Source organism: Ovis canadensis, chromosome X, assembly GCF_042477335.2.
Source record: "Ovis canadensis isolate MfBH-ARS-UI-01 breed Bighorn chromosome X, ARS-UI_OviCan_v2, whole genome shotgun sequence".
NCBI lineage: Eukaryota > Metazoa > Chordata > Mammalia > Artiodactyla > Bovidae > Ovis > Ovis canadensis.
Window position 1 is genome coordinate 71,430,720 of NC_091727.1, and position 18,301 is coordinate 71,449,020.

An 18,301-nucleotide genomic window follows, 5' to 3' on the forward strand; every position below is an offset into this window, starting at 1 on the left:
TGGACAGAGCAGCCTGGTGGGCTACAGTTCATGTGGTTGCAAAGAGTTGGACATGACTGAAGGAAGAAACACAAGCTGGAATCAAGATTGCCAGGAGAAATATCAATTATCTCAGATATGCAGATGACACCACCCTTATGGCAGAAAGTGAAGAGGAACTAAAACACCTCTTGATGAAAGTAAGAGGAGAGTGAAAAAGTTGGCTCAACATTCAGAAAACGAAGATCATGGCATTTGGTCCCATCACTTTATGGGAAATAGACAGGGAAACAGTGGAAACAGTGTCAGACTTTATTTTTGGGGCTCCAAAATCACCGCAGATGGTGACTGCAGCCATGAAATTAAAAGACACTTACTCCTTGGAAGAAAAGTTATGACCAACCTAGACAGAATGTTCAAAAGCAGAGACATTACTTTGCCGATTAAAGTCCGTCTAGTCAAGGCTATGGTTTTTCCAGTGGTCATGTATGGATATGAGAGTTGGACTGTGAAGAAGGCTGAGCACTGAAGAATTGATGCTTTTGAGCTGTGGTGTTGGAGAAGACTCTTGAGAGTCCCTTGGACTGTAAGGAGATCCAACCAGTCCATTCTGAAGGAGATCAGCCCTGGGATTTCTTTGGAAGGAACGATGCTAAAGCTGAAACTTCAGTACTTTGGTCACCTCATGTGAAGAGTTAACTCATTGGAAAAGACTTTGATGCTGGGAGAGATTGGGGGCAGGAAGAGAAGGGGACGACAGAGGATGAGATGGCTGGATGGCATCACTGACTCGATGTGCATGAGTCTAAGTGAACTCCGGGAGTTGGTGATGGACAAGGAGGCCTGGCGTGCTGCGATTCATGGGGTCACAAAGAGTCGGACACGACTGAGCGACTGTACTGAACTGAACTGAACTGAAGCGACTTAACATGTGCACAGTCCTATACTCCTTATTTGTTCCTACCCACATCATCTCCCCTTTGATAATCATAGGTTTGTTTTCTATGCTATCAATTTTTAATGTCTAGTATGGGAAATATTGATAGTGTTGAAACAAGTAGACAAATTTTGTTTGTTGAAACAAAATAGCCAGATTTTTTTCCAGCAAACATGGATTTATCAGGATCAACCGAGAATTGCAATTTGGGGTCTATAAACGTGATGAGCCAAGTGTAAGTCCCTACACAGAAAGGGAAGGAGAGTGCTTTATAGGGAGGAAAAGGAAGCCGGGAGGGTGACAATAAACAAAGAGTCTGTGGCTTTTCATTCACTGAATACTTGCTAGGAAAGAAGAGGAGTCTTTCTGGGCTCAGTCATAGTTGTAGAGCTTGAGAGCTCCACCTTCTGGACTCCCAACTCTAATCTAGGTTTTTGTTTATTACTTACAATAGATACATCCCATATAAGTAAAAACTTTTTGGGGATTCTAAATGATTTTTAAGAGTGTAAAGGGGTTGAGAGAAAAAGCTTGAGAATTGCTTATTTGGGGAATTTGATTTAGTTGCTGATTTGAAGAATCTTTGCCACTTGTCAATGCCTAAAATTTCAGACACTTGCAATTCATTCCCATGTGTTTGCAGTGTCCAAATCCTAAAAAAAAATTCCCATTTTACTGTTAAAGACCTAGTCACATCAAATTCTTTTGTGACAGAAGGATCCCAGAGTGTCTAGAAAGGCACCATATCTTTGGAGAGAAAGCTGAACAAAAAGGCCAGAAAAAGAAGGTAGGACACAAATATAGCCTTCACCTATTCCACCACTTTCCTAGTGAAATATATAAAGTTAGTAAGCCTCATAACAAGGAATCCAAAATAAGAAACATGTATACTATCATGTGAATTGAATCGCCAGTCTATGTCTGACGCAGGATGCAGCATGCTTGGGGCTGGTGCATGGGGATGACCCAGAAAGATGTTATGGGGAGGGAGGTGGGAGGGGGGTTCATGTTTGGGAATGCATGTAAGAATTAAAGATTTTAAAATTTAAAAAAAAAAAAAACTAAAAAAAAAAAAAAAGAAACCTAGAGAAGAAATACTTTTCCTCATCCTTTGGCTTTTTGCCAATTGTTCATAACTTTGACTATATAAAAACAATATAGATAAACAAGAATTTCAGAAAAGCTAATTTATGTTATTTCACAACATGTATATACAATCAGCCATTTAGCTGAAGGAACCTCCTTCTTATGGAAATTTTCTGAAATACATTTCTTTAGAAATTCACAATCTGTGAGACTAACCACTTCCCTTTTCAGGATTGTAGCTTCCTCGGAGGGGGGGGTCTCAAGAAGTTGCCTTATGCTTATATTTGTCTTCAAAACAAGCTTCTGGGGTCCAAGGAAATTAATTCCTCTTCCAGTTGCAAAGTAAGGTCTTCCCACTGGAGAGAAATATTTTAGTGTATGAATCAAAAAGTTTTAGTGAAAAATATGCAAAAACTAAACCCCTTCAAAGACTAATTTATTCCTACTTGTGAAGATTAATTTCCTCTTTCATTTTTATTGATTACAGTTTTGTGTTATTTTAATAAAACTAGTTCTTTTGAAATTACTCTTTATCTTCATTCTAACTTAAGAGCGTTGTTTTTTAAAAATATGTTTTCTTAATTAATGCTCTTGTTGTTAATACCTTAAATTTAAATTATTGGTGTTTCCTCCATTAGGGCTCTCCACCTCCTGTTTCATCTTTTCCCCAATGCATTCTGTGCACCTTTGTCTCAGTAATCCTTCAGGGAGTGGTTATAAAGAGGTTGGGCTTTGAAGTCAGACATACTTGGATCTGAATCTCATCTCTCCCACTTATTTGTTGTATGATATTAGGGAAGTTAACTTCTCTGTGCTTCAATTTATTTATGGCTAAGACAGGACATAATATTAGTTCCTATTCCTTAGGATTATTCTGAGGATTAAGTAAAATGATGCATGCAAATTGCTTAGAATGGTGACCAGTACATAGAAAGTACACACACTAAATAAGACTTTTTAATCTCCCCCTCTCAGCTCTCTTTAAATGCATTCAATGATTTCTTTTATCCTATGGCTTCTATGCTCTTAAGTTTTTCTTTGTATGGGTTCACCCTCCAAAATTCTTTCCTTCTATTCCTTAGCATGCCCTTGCAGTAGTCAAAATTTTGTCCTCACTATCACACAAATAGTATGCTTACTTTTCTTTCACATCTTTGGCAATATTTCTTCTCTCTCCTGGAGTCTTTGACTTCCCTTCTCTTTTTAAGCTGATATTTGTTAAATTTCAGATATGCAAATATATCTCTCTATTATTTTTGTCATATCTACTTACCCTCTATAGAGAAGGACAAGGAAGCCTGGTGTGCTGCAGTCCATGAGGTTGCAAAGAGTCAGACACGACTGAGGAACTGAATTGACTGACTTACCCTCTATACTTTTATTTGTGTGTATGTTGCTTATTCAAACTTTTTAAAACTTAGCTACATACTTTAGCTTCATCTTAAGTAGTATTATGCATGAAATCATAGATGTGATGTACAATTTTATTACGTTTTAGAGCCTTAAAAACAAACTGTATAACTTGAAAATGTTTAAAAAGGCATTCCTTGCACCACCCAAAATAAACTTGCATGTCTTCAGTGGGACATGTTTCACCCATTGGGAATACTAGTGAAACCAAATTTGTTTATTGAGCAAAGATCAGTCAATCTTCCCAGATTTAGCCTGTACTGAACTCATCTTAACTTCCATAAAATTTAATAGTAAATCATACTATTTATGGTTTCCATTTTGTTTATGAGTGATTAATCTGTTACTTAAACTATGTATTCTTGGAAGCTAGAGAACATATTTTATGCTTCTGAATCCCACTCTTCCCACTAAGTATCCCAAATCAATCATTGTTGTAGCTCCATAAGTATCTATTGAATGATTATTTTTGGAAAAGTGCAGGAATAATATGTGTTTGCAGACTCAGATAAAAGAAACTCTTAAAGACAGTTTATCTAAAGCAATTAATACTCACTAGTTTTAATGGAATGGAGAAGGTGATGGCACCCCACTCCAGTACTCTTGCCTGGAAAATCCCATGGATAGAGAAGCCTGTAGGCTGCAGTCCATGGGGTCGCGAAGAGTTGGACACGACTGAGCGACTTCACTTTCCCTTTTCACTTTCATGCATTGGAGAAGGAAATGGCAACCCACTCCAGTGTTCTTGCTTAGAGAATCCCAGGGATAGGGGAGCCTGGTGGGCTTCTGTCTATGGGGTCACACGGAGTTGAACACGAGTGAAGTGACTTAGCAGCAGCAGAAGCAGTTCTAATGGAAAAGGAATTGAAATCACAACTCACTCTTTCCTCTTTTTTTCACTTTTTGTTATACTATTGTTCCAGAAAGAATTGAAGATAGTTTAAAAGGATGCATACTATAGTAAGGTATAGAAATGAATAATAGGTGGAAATAACAAAGAAAAAATATAAAAGGTCATAAAATTAAAGCCATGAAAGAAAAGTACACCATAAAAATATCTCCAAACTTGCAATCAGCAGACTCTAAATTAGTCCCATGGTTTTCAGCAGACTCTATAAAAAGGACATATGTCACAATTATCACTATCCATTAGGAGTTTAATCAAACCAATTAGGAAAAATCTAGCTCTTCCCAATATCCCTTTTAGAAAACATAATGTATTGTAACAAATGATATCCTCAACAATAGCTATCACACCTAATACACTGTTGTGGTTAGAGAAGACATAAGAGCCTTTGAAGCAACAACTCATAAACTTTCCCAGATCTAGGAAAGATATTATGCCCCAGTTAAACTTTGAAAGTCTACGTATGAGAGAAGGGAAGAATTCAGAACTATGAGCAAAATGGGGTAGCTGAACTATTTTTTCAGACTCTTATGACTGGATATTTTTACTACTTGGTTTGAAATGATAATAAGTCTTAGATTATCAGTCATATTCAATAGTTAAAAGATATTCTTCTAAAAGTTAATTGGAGATGATTGTTAAATTATCATTTTTTTGGTTTGTGTACAGTTTTGCTCCTTTTAACTAACACTCAAAATTTTAGCTGAGTTGAAATATCCTTTGCCGAAACTGGGTCACTTATTTCTGAGCTACTTTTGTTTCCCTTTTTAGAACTAATGAAAGGAGAAGATACTTGTGTGCAAGAGAGCAATGAAGCAAGCTGGCAAGCCATTTTCTTAGCAATGTTAAGATGTTGTCTGGGAAATGAAGGTAGGTGGTAGTGACTATAGCTAATTGTCAGGAAAGGTTTCTTTTTATCCTTTTGTCCTAAGGTTTGGCTTTAAAGATCAACAGGTCTGAAATTTTCTTTGGCCCGGGAAGGATCATAGCTTAGGAAAACTGGCTCATGTTTCCCAAGCTCAGAAAAGATGAATTTGTAACATAAAGACAGTTTAATATTAATAATTTATAGTGAAGATTAGAACTAACAAATGGAATGAAACATGTGTTGGCCTATCCATGCATTTTCCTTTCAGTAGGTATGCCAAGTCAGCAAACTAAACTAACAACAGATCGAAGCTGTATAAATATATAAAATAAGAATTAAGAAGGGGATTGTGAGGTCAGGCATGTTTCATTTGATATACCTCAGCCAGGATGGGTATCCTCTTCCTTTACCAGTTCTTACAAGCCATGGCCTTTTCATCAATCAGTTCAAGTTCCTAGTTTCTAGTGATAAAAGTGTTTATTTTCTGTCTCTCTATGCCCTTGAAATTTATATTGGTGATCTCTGAGTGTTGGGCATGGCTCCATCTTGTTCTTGAATGATTCTAGTTTACAGGGAGATCCAGGTTGCCTTTTACAAAAATTTTGTCATCCACTTCCTTCTTTAATCAGCCCTATCAGTAAATCAGAATGCTAGTGTTTGATCTAACTCACAGTATTATTTTTTTCTCCTTTGTTATTATTATTACCCAGAAGTCTCTTTGCAGTTCTAGGCCCTGGGTTCTAAATGTAATTTCCTCACATGCCCACAGATGTTTGTGTTGCTTTGCAAGACTTGTTTTTCAGAACTACTCTATAGTCCCCAAGTGTATGATCTTTCTTCACTTGCATACTTTTAAAGGCCTCAGAGACATTACAGAAACTGAAACCTTGGTGCATTGGTACATTGGAGGGAGACTGTAGGATATATGGTTCATTTATTTATTCATTATTTGAATTTTTTTCATTCATTCCTTCAATTTTTCATTAAACAATCATTTATGAAAGTGCCTTGTGCTAGACTAGTTAGAAATACAAGAACAAGTCAGATATGATTTTTGCCCCTAAGCAGTTTGCAATACACTAAGAAATGTACAAAAATAAACTGCACATTAAATTATAAAAGCCTTGAGATGAAAGGCTGAGGGAAGGGTACTACAGTTGGAAGGAATAGCTTAAGCAAATGTAGTCCCACTGCTATTAGTTCTGACACATATTCTTGAGGTTTTCTCACTCTTTACCTCTCAGATTTGAAAAAGTTGCTGTTTTCTTGTTCTTAGGTAAACTGTATTCAGATTTTGCCTCAGAATCCTATCTTAAAATAGAGCTTACTGGAATATAGTGAGATGAATAGGCATTTGGGTTGTGCTGGAAGGAGATAGGGTAAGAGACAATGAGGAAAGCTTGTATGTAGTCATCATTTGATTTTGCACACTTTGGCTCTCAGCTTTTTGAACTTCTTTGCACCAGTGAAATAAAAACTAAACAAAACAAGTAATATCTTCTACTCAAGGGACTTACCTTTAGGTTTTTGTGGTGAGACACCAGATGCACTTAACTTCCTCTTTCAATAACAAATTTGTCAGTTATCAGTAGGCTCCGAGCCACCAAGAGTTAGCTTTTTCACCACCAACTCCCTGCAAAGAAACAAGCCCAGCAAGGCTCCAAGGTAAGTTACAGCTTAATATATGGGAACTGGTAAAATTTCATGTGGGAAGGTTGGTGGGTCATGAAGATCCAAGACAAGGGCAGACATAAGACCAGTGTCCAATTTTAAAATGGTCCCTGGCCTCTTTCAGACTTATTACAGCAGGAGCAATGGTGATTTTCCTTGGTTCTGATTAGAATACAAAGTTAAAGTTGATGCCATTAGTTCCCACCATTATTACAGGATCAAGGAGTCTGTGATGCAGCTCACTCTTTGCTGAGGACTCTTTGTTTCCTTATCATCCAGGGAAGACAGCACAAAGTATAAGAAAAGAGTACATTCAGTGAAATTTATTGGGATAGCTTAACCTATTCAGCCAGAAAAAGAGGATTTGGATTTCTGCTCTGTAGTTGCTTAATGAAGGAACATTTTTTTTATGTATAAGCTCCTTGCTTTGGTAAGTTTAACTGTCACAGATAAGACAGAAAGAAAGAAAGTCAGATCATAGGTTTTGGAGATGAAGGAGCTCCTAGGGATCCAAATCCCTCACAATACAGATGGGAAAACTGAGAGGATATGAAGTGAAGACATTTGAGATCACCCAGCTGGTTAGTGGCAGAGCTGGAACTAGAATATGTCTTCTAAATCATGGTCTCTTTTTCCTACAGAAGCCTGTATCTCCCAGAGAATACTGTAAATATATTTATAACTATGTTGGATTTTAAGTTAGGAAAGAAGAAAATATCCCAGATGACAAACTCTGTTAAAATTATTTCAATCTGTTCAAAGGCATTTCTTGATCCTTTGAAAGCTGTATTTTGACCCAACTTCAGACCTACTAGATAGCAGAGCTCACAGAAGTGGTACCTATCTTTTCAGCAATTATCATTCTCATTGTGTTGAGTGCTAGCAACCCTTCTGGTTCTGAGCTAAGATGGCCGAATCTAAAGAAAACTTCCAGTTGAGGAATCCTTCAAGGTGAACTGTGCCACAACAGTTGGTACCAGGATAATTTTGGATATAATGATAACAAGCTTTGTGGTGCATTTTGGATGGAGTTGTCTCAGTCCCAAGAATCCTGCAAGTGGGAATAGTTTTTATTTTTGTTTTTCAAATGGATGTGGGACTCATTGCCCTTTCTATTATTTGAGGAGGTTATCCCTTAGCAATTGCAACCCAGTAAAATTATTCACGGTTAAAAAATATGTGATATGCTGATATATTGAGGTGGAAAATGGCCTGAACCAGAATAAAGTCATGCATTTGGTGTAATTATGTTTGCAACAGTTCCTGTTGAACAAAGGTCCTTCTTTAGTCAAAAGCAGTTCTTTTTTTTTGGGGGGGGTCAACTGGAAAAATTGTTGAATTTAAATTGTACAAACTGTGCAAATCCTGGCAGTTGTGGAACACAAGACTTCAAATGAGTGAATATACTTCTGGATGGTTTTGGGTGACTTTTCACAGCTTGTTGTGTTTGAGGTAAGTCAATTTATGTACTAAGAAGCAGGACGGTCTATGGCCCAAGTAAAGAGGACAGAACTGTCTTGTGAATCCACCTTTTCTAAGTGTTCCTACAATCAGGGTAATGACTGCGGGAAGTCTATGCTTTATTTAAAAACTCTTGCTAAAAATGTCTACTTATATTTCAGGTCAGGATATTTTGCATTTAAATTTTCATCTAGTATTGGTTCACATGCATCATAGGCAGAGTGATGAAGTATATGGACCAAAATGCAGAAAGAAATCTTGATTTTAGTTCAAGTTCTGTCAAAGATTCACTTTTGGCTTTGGGCAAGTTATTTTATTTTTCTGAGTCTCAGTAGTCTCATCTATAATAAGGTGGGGGCTTGAAATAGATAGTCTTTTAATTTCCTTTCTAGTACAGTGGTTTGACTCTAGGCTCCTGGTGCCTGAGAAGAGTATATCATGAAGTGGTAAATAAGGAGACAGTAGGGAAATCTAACTATAGTTAGAACCTTCTGGAAATACAGTCTAGTTTTCAAAGGGAACTCAGTAATCTATGCTAAGGGCCACTATACTTCTTTCAGAGTAATGTCATCATGACAGTTTCAACTTTTAGACCACAGGCAGTGTTTTGCAAATAATTTCCTTTTTTTTAAATGATAAAATGGAAACATACAAGGGAAAGAATTCTGAAATCTGATTTCCACACTGACAGTGTCACTTAATCAGTATTTCTTAATCTTTTAAATGAAAAGTTCCATTTGAAAAACAAAAATCTCACTGCAAAGTTATTGTGGACTTGCCTAGTTAAGAACTAGATCCTGATCCTGGATTCCTAAAATAAAACATCCCATCACATTGCCATTTTCCAAGTACTGTGGGAAAAATAATCAAAAATATTTTTGCAGATCTGTACTTTTAATTTGCATTATGTGGAAAATAATTTTTATTTTCAAATGTGTTTACTATAATAAGGATTTTTTTTCAAGTAATACGTGTTTCCCACTCTTTTACATTAAGAATTATTTCATTAATCCTACTTAATATTTCTCACACCTATGCTTTTGGGGAGATTTTCTAAACTCAGAAAAGTACACAATCCAACCAAAATCTCATGGAGGTTACTCTCAGTACAAGTAAAGTAGAAATGAACTAACATTTATTTAATGTATACTGTGTACCAGACAGGATTATAGATAGGTTTTCTACTTTTTTGTCATTGTTGTTCACTCAGTCCTGTCTGATTATTTGTGGAATGGACTGCAGCACACAAGGCTTCCCTCTCTTTCACTATCTCCTGGAGTTTGCTTAAACTCATGTCCATTCGGTCAATGATGCCCCTTCTCCTCCTGCCCTCAATCTTTCCCAGCACCAGTCTTTTCCAATGAGCCGGCTCTTTGTATCAGGTAGTCAAAGCATCAATCCTTCCAATGAATATTCAGGGTTGATTTCCTTTAGGGTTGACTGATTTGATTTCCTTGAAAGTGAAAGTGAAGTCCCTCAGTTGTGTCCGACTCTTTGCGACCCCATGGACAGTAGCTTGCACCAGGCTCCTCCATCCATGGGATTCTCTAGGCAAGAATACTGGAGTGGGTTGCCATTTCCTTCTCCAGGGAATCTTCCCAACCCAGGGATTGAACCAAGGTCTCCTGCACTGTAGACAGACGCTTTACCACCTGAGCCACCAGACTCCTTAATCATGTACATTTCCTATTTAATCTTCACAATGATATATATTACAGGTACTATGATCCTAGTGTTATAAATGAGGAAACTGAAGCCACTAAATATGAAGTCAGTCATTTCAGGCTGGAGAGCTAATAAGTGAGTCAAGACATGACCCCGGGTCTGTCCAAAGAAGATGATTCTTTGCACTCCAAAATACTGCCCCAAATGAAAAAATGATGAATAATTAGGCCTCCTTCTTATCTGATTAAAAATCCAATAAAGATACATGCATGGCAGTTCAATTCAAATTTTAACTCATTTTAAGGATAAAAATGTTTCACTTTTAATTTATAGGGGAAATGTCTAGACTTGAAGAACATATCCAAACTTCTATATTTCTGAAATCAAGCCAGGTTATTTACAGTTGATTTTAATTAACTCAGGAAATGGTAGAGCTCCAAATTCAAGTTGCTCTTCTTTGGCTGTGGTTATGAATGACTGAATGAAGGACACTGGGGCATGGGTATCTGACTGGCTTGGGTAGATAATATGAGACTTTCGTGATTCAAATAAGAAGAAAAATGCTAAAAAAAAAAAAAAAAAAAAAAAAAAGCAAGTTACATTCCCAAATGGCCTGTGAATATTCTCCCCTGGAAAGTGGGGAGGTCATATATCAGCAACCTTTCTCTAATTTTCTCTTTTCTTCCCAAGATAACAAGCCCACATGCTGGTCCTATTATCAAAGAAAATAGGAGACACATATTCGATTTATTTGATAAATTTGTTCACTTAATGGTATTACTGACTTAATGACGAGAGGTGAAGAGAGGGAGAGGACTGAGAAGTTAAAGCTTTGTAGAACTGAGTAGTTATCTCGATGCCAGAAGCCTATATTCCACACTCTTCACTCTGCCACTTGTATAGCATTCAGGTAAATGTGATAAATGTGATGACTTATTTGAGTCCCACTTTCCTGATCTGTAGAATGGTAATGACTTAGTTTGTTATATATATATCATATATATATATATATATATGATATATATATATAATATATGAGATATATATAATATGTATATATGAACTTTAAATAATAATTAATAGTAATTATAGTTGTAATAATGCTTTGAAAAGTGCAGGAACGTTGAGATGGTGACAGTTGCATTAATGTTGGAAGTGGCAGTGCTGATGGTATTAGTTAGAGGCAGGGGTTTAGAGAGTCCAGACCCATAAAGTTATGGCAAGTTAGAGCAGAAGGTAGTTAAGATCATACAGTTCATATTATCTTATCTTAATAACGAGGGAAATGAAACTCGCATAAAGGAAGGGGCTTAGCAAAACAAAACAAAGAGATAGTATTTGAATAATTGCTAGAATCCAAGTGCTATAGCTCCAAATCCAGTATTCTTTATAATATATTTTACAGCTTCTGAGTCTTCCCCATCTTATATGCCTTGTTACATTTGGCTCACTACTATTAGGGCTTTCCAGGTGGCTCAGTGGTAAAGACTCTGCCTGCCAATGCAGGAGACTCAGGACACATGGTTCAATCCCTGGATCAGAAAGATCTAGAGAAGGAAATGGCAATCCACTTTGTATTATTGCCTGGAAGATCACATGGACAGAGGAACATGGAGAGCTACAGTCCATGGGGTCGAAAAGAGTTGGAGATGATTGAGCAAATGAGCATACAATACTCATATAAATCCATCATTCCAGTACTTTATCCATAGATCTATTGCGGTTTGGGTTCATAAGCAAAACTTGTTAAAGATTCCTGGTTTTGATAGTACCCTACCCAGACCACCTGGTGGCAATCATTTGCCATATATGTGCAGTGATACATCACTTCATGAGAAGTAGAAGGGGAAAAGGTGGAAACAGTGAAAATCTCTTCTTAAGCTCTAAAATCACTCTGGATGGTGACTGCAGCCACGAAATTAGAAGACAACTGCTTCTTAGCAGGAAAGCTATGACAAACCTAGACAGTGTTTTGAAAAGCAGAGACATTACTCTGTGGACAAAGGTCTGCATAGTCAAGGCTATGGTCTTTCCAGTAGTCATATTCACATGTGGGAGCTGGACAATAAAGAAGGCAGAGCACTGAAGAACTGATGCTTTCGAACTGTGGTGCTGGATAGTCCTTTGGAAAGCGAGGAGACCAAACCAAAGATCTTAAAAGAAATCAACCCTGAATACTCTTTGAAAGGACTGATGCTGAAGCTGAAGTTCCAATACTTGGGCCTCTGGATGTGAACAGCTGACTAATTAGAAAGAACCCTGATTCTGGGAAAGATTGAAGGCAGAAGGAGACAAGGACAACAGAGGATGAGATGGTTGGATGGAATCACCAATTCAATAGACATGAAATTGAGCAAACTCCCAGAGATGGTGAGGGACAGGGAAGCCTGGCATGGTACAGTCCATGGGATCACAGAGTCAGATACGACTTGGCGACTGAACAACAACAAAAACATAGTCATAAAAGTGCAAGACATACAATTGAGATTATTAGCATCTTCATCTCTGAAGAATGTTTTATCCATCTAAATGTGACTTTAACATATTTTGGTGCAACTAATTGCTTACAAAGGAAAATCTTTAGTTTTCTCTGCTCATGAAGAGCCTCATTATGACTGAAATTGTAATAACTGAGACTTTGAGGAAGAAGCAATAATTCTGAGTCTTCATTTTCTGATCCATAAAGGGGTATGAAAGTGTTAGTTGTTCAGTTGCATCTGACTCTTTGCAACCCCATGGACTGTAGCCCATCCAGGTTGCTCTGTCTATGGAATTCTCCAGGCAAGAACACTGGAGTGGGTTGCCATTCCCTTCTCCAGGAAATCTTCCAGACCCAGGATTCGAGCCAAGGTCTCCTGTACTGCAGGAAGATTCTTTACTGTCTGAGCCAGCAGGGAAGCCCTAAAACCGGTACAATAATAATTAACTCAGGGTTCTCTCAAAGGTCAAAGGTAATATATCAATAGTAATAGCACTTAGCTAGTGGCAGGATGCAAGTGGAATCCTCTCGTACTTAGTATTTCACTAAAACTTAGGAGTCTGAAACAAATTCTGATGCCATCATAATATAAGTTCACTATGTGCTTTGCAAAAACACAGCATTGAGCTAGTTGGTTGGGAAGTGAAGCTGCCTTTACATACACATTATTAGTACCTACGATGTTCTTGTATTCAGAATCACTGATTCATATTTAGAGGCCTGACCTAACTTTGTGTTCTAAAACAAAATTTAGTTATTGTGATCACTCACCTAGAGCCAGACATCCTGGAATGTGAAGGCAAGTGGGCCTTTGAAAGCATCACTATGAACAAAGCTAGTGGAGGTAATGGAATTCCAGTTGAGCTATTTCAAATCCTGAAAGATGATGCTGTGAAAGTGCTGCACTCAATATGCCAGTCAGCAGCGGCCACAAGACTGGAAAAAGTCAGTTTTCATTCCAATTCCAAAGAAAGGCAATGCCAAAGAATGCTCAAACTACTGCACAATTGCACTCATCTCACGTGCTGGTAAAGTAATGCTCCAAATTCTCCAAGCCAGGATTCAGCAATACGTGAACCGTGAACTTCCAGATGTTCAAGCTGGTTTTAGAAAAGGCAGAGGAACCAGAGATCAAATTGCCAACATCCGCTGGATCATGGAAAAAGCAAGAGAGTTCCAGACAAACATCTATTTCTGCTTTATTGACTATGCCAAAGCATTTGATTGTGTGGATCCCAATAAACTGTGGAAAATTCTGAAAGAGATGGGAATATCAGACCACCTGACCTGCCTCTTGAGAAACCTGTATGCAGGTCAGGAAGCAACAGTTAGAACTGGTCATGGAACAACAGACTGGTTCCAAATAGGAAAAGGAGTACATCAAGGCTATATATTGACACCCTGATTATTTAACTTCTATGCAGAGTACATCATGAGAAATGCTGGGCTGGATGAAGCAGAAGCTGGAATCAAGATTACTGGGAGAAATATCAATAAACTGAGATATGCAGATGACACCACCCTTAGGGCAGAAAGTGAAAAAGAACTAAAGAGCCTCTTGATGAAAGTGAAAGAGGAGAGTGAAAAAACTGGCTTAAAGCTCAACATTCAGAAAACGAAGATCATGGCATCCCGTGCCATCACTTCATGGCAAATAGATGGGGAAACAGTGGCTGACTTTATTTTTCTGGGCTCCAAAATCACTGCAGATGGTGACTGCAGCCATGAAATTAAAAGACGCTTATTCCTTGGAAGGAAAGTTATGACCAACCTACAGCATATTGAAAAGCAGATACATTACTTTGTCAACAAAGGTCCGTCTAGTCAAGGCTATGGCTTTTCCAGTGGTCATGTATGGATGTGAGAGTTGGATTATAAAGAAAGCTGAGTGCAGAAGAACTGATGCTTTTGAACTATGGTGTTGGAGAAGACTCTTGAGAGTCCCTTGGACTGCAAGGAGATCTAACCAGTCCATCCTAAAGGAAATCGGTCCTGAGTGTTCATTGGAAGGATTGATGTTGAAGCAGAAACACCAATACTTTGGTCAGCTGATGGGAAGAGCTGACTCATTTGAAAAGACCCTGATGCTGGGAAAGATTGAGGGCAGGAGGAGAAGGGAATGACAGAGGATAAGATGGTTGGATGGCATCACCGACTCAATGGACATGGGCTTGGGTGGCCTCCGGGAGTTGGTGATGGACAGGGAGGCCTGGTGTTCTGTGGTTCATGGGTCACAAAGAGTCAGACACGACTGAGTGACTGAACTTAACTGAACTGATAAAGTCAAGTGTTTAATGACAGAATTCTCACTCAACGTTATGAAATTGCTACTGATTTTATAATAAAATGTTTAGATTATAGGCTTTGGAGCTGTTAGGTATCCAGATATGTTAGATTCCAACCTTATTGTCCTTGCCTTGACCATAGTTTCCTCAGTAACAACGGGAGAAAAACTATGACTAGTGCTTGGGAGAGCAGCTTATGGAAGAGACATTACAAGTAAAACAGACTAAGACTCTGCTAATATGTACTTATTCTCCTAACTCTTCCCTTTATAAACCAATGTGTATGAGCTGTGTTGCTACTGTATGCTTAACCCTCTGCTAAGCAAAATGAGAGATATAAAAGTGCAAGATACAGTCGTCCCTCATAGAGACTACATTTTTATAGTGTAGCCTAAAAGTCTAGCGAAAGTACAAAGGAAAAGGTATGAATAGATTGCCCCATGCAAGGAAAAGATGAGAGTTGAGATAGGATCTCAAGAGAGGAGTAAAATATTGACTTCTGAGATGGGATCCAGGGAGAAAGGAGTTTGATGAAGTTTCAGTCATAACCTTATACCAATCTTCATTATCAGAAATATTCTTACAGCCACACACTGGAAGTGAATCTTGTTAGTTCAGTGAAGGTAGCTAATTCTCTTTCTTTGATTATTAGATTAGAAGTCTATGCTGATCATTCTCTTTAGAGTTTGGCTCCTGTTACCAGAACTCTTTTTAGAGGAAAGAGGCATCCCTCTAGGAAGTTCCCAGCCTTTGATGTAGGCAGAATGTACTCTGGATAGAGCACTGACACTGGTGAAACCAAGAAGCAGTTACTTTTTTAAAAATGGCATTGGAGGCACTGGGAATTTGATCCTCATATCTATCTGGGTGGCTCACAATACTATAGCTAGGAGTTCAAGTATATTCTGAAGATATGATATTTTCACAGCTTATAATTTTGCCTGGGTTGCATTATCTGTGTGGTGGTCCTGATTAGCTGAGTTGGTTATGCAACAGCAATGAGACTAACTTTTGGAGATTAATCCCTACATGGGCCAGTTATCAATTTTTAAAATAGTGCTGTATGTTTAGCCTTGCTTTGGGTTTAGAGAGAAAGAGAGAACAAAATTTAGGACATAACCTCTGACTTCACAAAGCTCACAGCCCAGTGTAGAGTGATTCATAAACAAATGAACAACAAATGTGTTGTCATAAGGCAGAATATTTACCCACTTAAGATATTTACTAACTGATTATGTATAGATAATTCTACTAGGTTCTGGAAATTTAAAGAAGGTCATAGCCTTTGCCTTCAAAATGCTCATAGTTTAGTTAGAAATAAAGAGATATAAATGAAAACACTCAATATGGTACAGTAAGTACATTGTTAAAGCAATCCCTGTGACAGTATGGTAATCCAGCTTTGCTATTTTGATATATCATTTTGGCAACAGAGTATAGAATATATATTTTTTAAGAGAGCAGTCCTAGAAGCAGGTAGATCAATTAAAGAATGGTTTAATAATTCAGAGAGAGAGGAGAGAGAATGAGTGAAGAGAGAGAAAACTTGATTGATTGAATGAGAGAGGAGTCTAGAATTATTTTAAGTATTCTGGCTCTTGTAATTAGATAGATGGTGGTGGATAAGTAAAAGGTCAGAGAGTATGATGAATTTAGTTTTGGGCATTTTTATTTAGAGATGCCTAGAAAACACTGAAAAGGGAAATTTCAGCTGAAAATGGGACATACAGATTTAATATCTGAGAAGAGACCAGCCCTGGACACAGAGACATAAGAGCCATTCGGATATGGGTGGTTATTGAAGTCATGAAAGTGGGTGATGTTACTTAGCATGAAGACACTGAATAAGGAGAGAATATGCAGACCTAGGGAAAACAAATATTTAAAGGATGTGCAGAGATGAAAGAAAACATAAAGAAGACTCCGTATGAATAGACCAATAGTTAAGAGGAGACTCAAAACAGAGTTGTGGCTTAGAAGCCAACAGGAGAGAGCATTTCAAAAACATGGAAGTGGTCAGACTGTCTAACTCAGCAGAAAAGTCCTGCTTGATTTAGCAACATGATGGCCACTTGTCACCTTTACTAAAGTAGTTTTAGTGAGATTATAAAGATAGGCATGCCACATTGTAGTGCATTAAAGGATGGATATAAAGTGAGGAAAAGAAAGCAATCAGTGTCAAAAAATACTATGAGATGTTTAAGAAAAGAAGGAACATGACACAAAGCTAGAATAAGATGCATTGACAAGAGAAATATTATTATAGGAGTCAAAGAGATTTAATGACAAATATCTAGCTGAGCGTGAAGGACAACATGATGATCTGGGAGTGAAAGGGAACAATTAATGAAAGAAAATCCTGAGAAAGCTAAAAGGGATTAAGAGCATGGGAATTCAACTTGTACAACAGAAAAGACAGCTGTGTTGGGAAGGATGCAGTTGTAGATAAGATTGCGTGTGTTGGGAGGGGACAATGTTTGAAACTGAATTATTTCTTACCCAATAGACTCAATTTTCTTGTGCTTTAAGAGGTAAGAGCCTCTGCTGAGAAATATGGGGATGGGAGAAGAGAAGAGTAGAAGAAATTTTAGTAGAGTTATGAAATAACCAGCACTCTCTTTTTTTGCACCTTGATTAATTTCTTAGGAGAATAAACTAATCAGAGGTGTGGAAAAAGAGGCTGGAGCAAAAAAAAAAAAATCTTCTGCTTAAAGTGCTAAAACTAGAAATTCATGATTCCTAGTTTTAGCACTTCAAATAGATCCTGGTATTTTCAATAGGATCATTCATCAGTTTGGATAATAGAAAATAAAATGGTTTGTGGACTTGATCTGGGATTAAGGCCTTGCCAGGCTTCCCTAGTGGCTCAGACAGTAAAATATCAGCTTGCAATGAGGGAGACCTGGGTTCAGTCCCTGGGTTAGGAAGATCCCCTGGAGAAAGAAATGGCAATTCACTTCAGTATTCTTGCCTGGGGAATTGCACGGACAAAGGAGCCTAGCAGGCTACAGTCCACGGGGTTGCAAAGAGTCGGACACAACTCAGGGACTAACACTAACTTTTTCAAGCTGGTACAGCAGAAGAATGGTGAGCAAAGAAGGTTGAGGATTCTTGTCTAAGAATAGTTAATTTGACCATTCAATCTAGTCTGCATAGAGAAGGAAGCAAAATGAGGGAGGGTGACAGATTGGGCCATAAGAAATGGAGAGAAGTTTAAGGTCTCTGTGAGTGTGTGGTGCAAGCTAACATGATGCAACTTGCAGTGAAGTTCAGTGATTGTAATGTTATCTTTTTAATTAATTTATTTTAATTGGAAGATAATTGCTTTACAACATTTTGATGGTTTTTGCCATATATCAACATGAATTGAACATAGGTATACATGTGTCCCGGAGAAGGCAATTGCACCCCACTCCAGTACTCTTGCCTGGAAAATCCCATGGATGGAGGAGCCTGGTAGGCTGCAGTCCATGGGGTCGTGAAGGGTCGGACATGACTGAGCAAGTTCCTTTTCACTTTTCCCTTTCATGCATTGGAGAAGGAAATGGCAACC

General features: G+C 37.9%; 1 protein-coding gene across 4 annotated transcripts in view; it reads left to right on the forward strand.

Moving 5' to 3' along the window:
- P2RY10 (P2Y receptor family member 10) overlaps positions 1–18,301 on the forward strand; it is a 37,774-nt gene that overhangs the window by 11,991 nt on the left and 7,482 nt on the right. Inside the window, exons 1-3 of one of the 4 annotated variants that reach the window (XM_070291885.1) lie at positions 5,125–5,189; positions 6,770–6,852; positions 8,231–8,310. The gene's annotated coding sequence lies outside the window, so the exon portion shown is untranslated. Of the gene's footprint in view, positions 1–5,090; positions 5,190–6,333; positions 6,853–8,230; positions 8,311–18,301 lie in introns of those variants that run through there. The other 3 variants (XM_070291884.1, XM_070291886.1, XM_070291883.1) reach the window with 3 other exon arrangements.